We start from the raw sequence: 5592 nt of genomic DNA, 5'->3' as shown, positions 1-5592 counted from the left end.
GGATGACCATATACAATTTTGAACAAGTTTCCATACATAATTTAATGCATATAAAGTTCTACGTCCTTTGTATCTACGAACCGTCTCCAAACCCTACGAGGCAAATACAAATAATATGTCAAAAATAAAACTAATTCAATTCAATATGTTAAAAATACAAATAATATATCAAAAAATTCAGAAAAATAGAACTAATTCATTTCAAAATTCTAAAAATACAAATAATATATCAAAAAATTCAGAGAAGTTCTTCCCGGCCGCCTCTGTCTTCCCACAAGTTCTTCCCGGCCAGTCTTCCCGCCAGTTCTTTCCCGCCTATGTCTTCCCGCCATTTCTTCACGCCTCTATCTTCGCGCGTATCGATGCTCCTTTTATAGGCACGGCGCCGCTTCTGCTTTGTCTTGTTCCTCCGACAGGGCGTCGTGCGCTACCCACGCGTCCTGTCTAACCTTTAGTCCCGGTTGCACCAACCAGCCGGGACTAAAGGTTAGATGACGGCGGCAACTTAGAAGGCGACGACTACCAGTACAACGACGACGGCGGCTATGAAGACTATGAGTATGCATATTATACGCCTAGGTAGGAGTATGACTAAATCACTCCAAATTTCATGTATCATCAGTGGTATCTCGAATCATTCGAAAATGGACACCAAACACATCATGGGTAATATAATTCACATGATCCATTCAACAAAGTTTGGTACAATAAATTATTACACATCATTTCTTCCCTTGTGTCCCTGCTTGCTTACGATTGTGCCGTATCCATGGAGCATCCTCATCATTTAACTTAATGCTTGGGTCGGTGTTCACTTTGAAGGGCGGAATTTCAGCAAACATATTATAATCTTCTGACATGTCTGTCTTGTCCTCCACTCCCACGATGTTTCTTTTCCCTGAAAGAACAATGTGGCGCTTTGGATTATCGCATGATGTACTGATCGTTTTCTTATCTTTCCGTTTCCTCGGTTTGCTACTCATGTCCTTCACATAGAAAACCTGAGCGACATCTTTCGCTAGGACGAATGGTTCGTCAAGGTAACCAAGATTGTTGAAATCCACCATTGTCATTCCGTATTGCTGGTCCAGCTTTACCCCACCTCCTGTTAGCTTGAACCATTTGCACCGGAACAAAGGGACCTTAAAGGAGGGTCCATAGTCAAGTTCCCATATCTCCTCTATGTAACCATAATATGTGACCTCTTGCCCATTCTCGGTTGCTGCATCAAAGCGGACACCACTGTTTTGGTTGGTGCTCTTTTTATCTTGGGCGATCGTGTAAAATGTATTCCCATTTATCTCGTACCCTTGGAAAGTCGTTATAGTCGAAGATGGTGTCTTGGCCAACATGTACAGCTGATCTACAACATCATTGTCATTCATTAAATGTTTTCTCAACCAACTGCCGAAAGTCTCCATGTGGGCCTTCCTAATCCAGGATTCAGGCTTCCCCGGGTTGTCAGAATGTAAAATATTCTTGTGTTTCTCAAAGTACGGAGCCACCAAGCTGGAATTGGTCAGTACAGTGTGGTGTGCTTCAGTCAGAGAATGGCCGTCCATACATATCGTTGATTTCCTTCCGATCGTGCCTTTTCCACTTAGTCTCCCCTCGTGCCGCGATCGAGGAAGACCAATCGGCTTAAGGTCAGGAACAAAGTCAACACAAAACTCAATTACCTCCTCATTTCCATAGCCCTTGGCGATGCTTCCTTCTGGCCTAGCACGGTTACGAACATATTTCTTTAATACTCCCATGAACCTCTCGAAGGGGAACATATTGTGTAGAAATACAGGACCGAGAACGAAAATCTCTTCGACTAGGTGAACCAGGAGGTGCGTCATAATATTGAAGAAGGATGGCGGGAACACCAACTCGAAACTGACAAGACATTGGATCACATCGTTCTGTAACCGTGGTAGAACTTCTGGATTGATTACCTTCTGAGAGATTGCATTGAGGAATGCACATAGCTTCACAATGGCTACTCGAACATTTTCCGGCAGGAGCCCCCTCAAAGCAATCGGAAGCAATTGCGTCATAATCACGTGGCAGTCGTGAGACTTCATGTTTTGGAACTTTTTCTCCGCCATGCTTATTATTCCCTTTATATTGGACGAGAATCCAGACGGGACCTTCATACTGCTCAGGCATTCAAAAAAGATGACCTTCTCTTCTTTGGTCAGAGCGTAGCTGGCACGACCTTGAAACCATTCCGGATGCCGGTCATCAGGGTCTTTCAAACGTTGCTGGTCCTGCCGTGCTTCCTTTGTATCATTTGTCTTCCCATACACGCCCAAGAAGCTTAGGAGGTTCACGCAAATATTCTTCGTAACGTGCATCACGTCGATTGCAGAGCGGACATCTAGGACTTTCCAATATTCTAGCTCCCAGAATATAGATTTCTTCTTCCACATGGCTGCGTGCCCGTCAGCTCCCTTCGGAACTGATTGTCCGCCAGGACCCTTTCCAAAGATGACTTTCAAATCCTTGACCATATCAAATACCTCAGCACCAGTGCGTTCCGCAGGCTTCGGCCGGTGATCTGCCTTGCCGTTGTAATGCTTGCCCTTCTTTCTTACTGGATGAATTTTCGGAAGAAATCGACGATGCCCAAGGTACACGTTCTTCTTACAATTTGGCAAATGTACACTTTCAGTCTCATGTAAGCAGTGCGTGCATGCATTGTATCCCTTATTTGACAGTCCCGAAAGGTTACTAAGAGCAGGCCAATCGTTGATGGTTACGAAAAGCAACGCTCGTAGGTCAAATTCCTCTTGTTTGTGCTCATCCCACACACGGACACCACCCCACAGCTGTAAAAGTTCATCAACTAATGGCCTTAGGTACACATCGATGTCGTTGCCGGGTTGCTTCGGACCTTGGATGAGCACTGGCATCATAATGAACTTCCGCTTCATGCACAACCAAGAAGGAAGGTTGTAGATGCATAGAGTCACGGGCCAGGTGCTATGGCTGGAGCTCTGCTCGCCAAAAGGATTCATGCCATCCGTACTTAGAGCAAATCTTATGTTCCTTGCGTCAGCTGCAAAATCTTTGAACCATCTGTCGATCTTTCTCCATTGCGTTCCATCTGCGGTGTGTCTCAACTCCCCGTCCGACTTACGGTCCTCTTTGTGCCATCGCAACAACTTGGCATGCTCTTTGTTCCTGAACAGACGTTTCAACCGTGGTATTATAGGAGCATACCACATCACCTTGGCGGGAACCCTCTTTCTGGGTTTCTGGCCCTCAACATCGTCACCAGGGTCATCGCCTCTGATCTTATAACGCAATGCAGTGCATACCGGGCATTCATTCAAATTCTCGTATTCACCGCGGTAGAGGATGCAGTCGTTGATGCATGCATGTATCTTCAGAACCTCTAAACCTAGAGGGCAGACAACCTTCTTTGCTTCGTACGTACTGGCGGGCAACTCGTTATCCTTTGGAAACATATTCTTCAACATTTTCAGCAAGTTTTCAAATGCCGAGTCAGCTACACCTGCCTCTGCCTTCCATTTCAGCAAATCCAGTGTGCAGCCCAGCTTTTTCAGTCCATCATCGCATCCGGGGTACAGCGCCTTTCTGTGATCCTCTAACATGCGATCCAAATTCTCCCTCTCCTTTTCAGTTTCGCAGCGTCTCCGTGCATCAGCAATGGTCCGAGCAAGATCATCAACGGGATCATCACGTGCCTTTTCTTCACCTTCCCCTTCACCTTCAGCATCCTCCATGAAAGTATCACCGAAATGAGCAAGATAGCTTTCATCGATGAAATCATCCCCTTCTTCATCTTCTTCCATTATAACCCCTCTTTCTCCATGCTTGGTCCAACAATTATAGCTTGGCATGAAACCGTGCCGAAGCAGATGCATGTGAACATCTCTTGAGGAAGAGTAACACTTCTGATTCTTACAGATAACACATGGACAGATAACAAAACCCCCCTGCTTGTTCGCATTAGCCACTACGAGGAAATCTTTCAAACCCGTAGTGAACTCACCGGAGAGTCGGTTACCGTACATCCATTGCCGATTCATCTGCATTATTATAATATAAAATATATAATTAACCATCATGCATTTGTTAAACTAACTAGCTACAAACAATATAAATTAAACAATGAACTACACACATGCATATTTTATCAATGACACATCAAAGGTTCATCAAGTTGCTAACCGCGATCGAGGAGTGTGGCTCCAACACTTCATGTCATGTTTGTTTCATGCTCTTGGGGCATTTCATCAAACACCTTATGTGCATAAGAGGAACCAAAAGCAAACCTACACCCACTTGTGAAGAGAATGGCTCCAAATGGCTAAGTGTTGGCTGCTGGATGGGTATATATAGGGGAGGGGCTTTAGTTGCGGTTGGCCTGGCAAACCGTGAATAAAGGTGCCCGAAGGCCTTTAGTCGCGGTTGTCCTGGCCAACCGCGACTAAAGACCCTCACGTGCGCCAGCTGGCCACCGAGCGCCCTGGGCCCAGGCCTTTGGTCGCGGTTCACCTCCAGAACCGCGACTAAAGGTCCCATTAGTCGCGGTTCCTACAGCTTCGCGACTTATGGGGCTGGACGGAAGCCTGTTTTTCCACCAGTGAATAGATAAAAAGACGTACGTGACATAGTAATGTATTTGTTGATACATGGGTTGGTGTATTTTCTCAATCGACCATGGCCTATTTATTAAGGCGCGCCGGACTTGGCGTACACAGGAGAACTTGCCGTACAAGAGTAGAATTCCAAACTAAACCGATCAGGATTTGATTCGGTTACCATGTATACCACTTCACGTTTTAAATCGGCTAGCTAACCTGCATTAAGCATTCCTCACAGCTGAGGTTATAATCATACGTACAAATACCCTTGAGCCTAAAAGGAATATAATAAAATATTCAGGCAACGTCACAAATCAACCTGCATAATAGCCATCAGCACTAAGCATACTTCTTCGCACACATAGATATACTAGTAGAACGCCTATGCGTTGCTACGGGTTCTTTGTATATAACAATAGTTCAATATCAGTTATGTATAATGTATACTTTATCCTCGTATTAATTATGCTTATCCATCATTGTCGACCTTTTTTGATGTAAAGACCCTCTTTCTCACTCTGTCTCTCATCTCCAACACTCTTCTTTCTCTCTCTCTCTCCATCCATTTTCCTATTGTGCCCTCATCTTCTTCATCCTCTCAAATTCCATCAATCAGTTATTTAAGTGTTCGACTATACACAAAATAATATTTTCCAGTGTAATATTTTCAGGACTAAGATCATCTTCAATAGACGGTCCATATGTAAAAATAACCAACTTTGAAATCCTCTGAGGCAAAAAATATCTCTCCAACAGATGGTCCATATGCAAAAAAAAATACATTCCGCATTCACGAGATGTAAAATACAACACCTTGCGGTGCAAATTTCCATCTCCGGAGGGAGGAGATGTAAAAACAGCGGCCGCGCACCAACGCCAAACCGCCCTTTCAGTTCATTTCCCCCCTTCTTCCTCCCGCCCGCCCGCCGCCGCCCCGCTGCAGCTCCCCGACGCCACCCCACTGCAGATACATCACTGGCCCTACCCCCGC

Source organism: Triticum aestivum, chromosome 3B, assembly GCF_018294505.1.
Source record: "Triticum aestivum cultivar Chinese Spring chromosome 3B, IWGSC CS RefSeq v2.1, whole genome shotgun sequence".
NCBI lineage: Eukaryota > Viridiplantae > Streptophyta > Magnoliopsida > Poales > Poaceae > Triticum > Triticum aestivum.
This window is presented reverse-complemented; position numbering follows the sequence as displayed.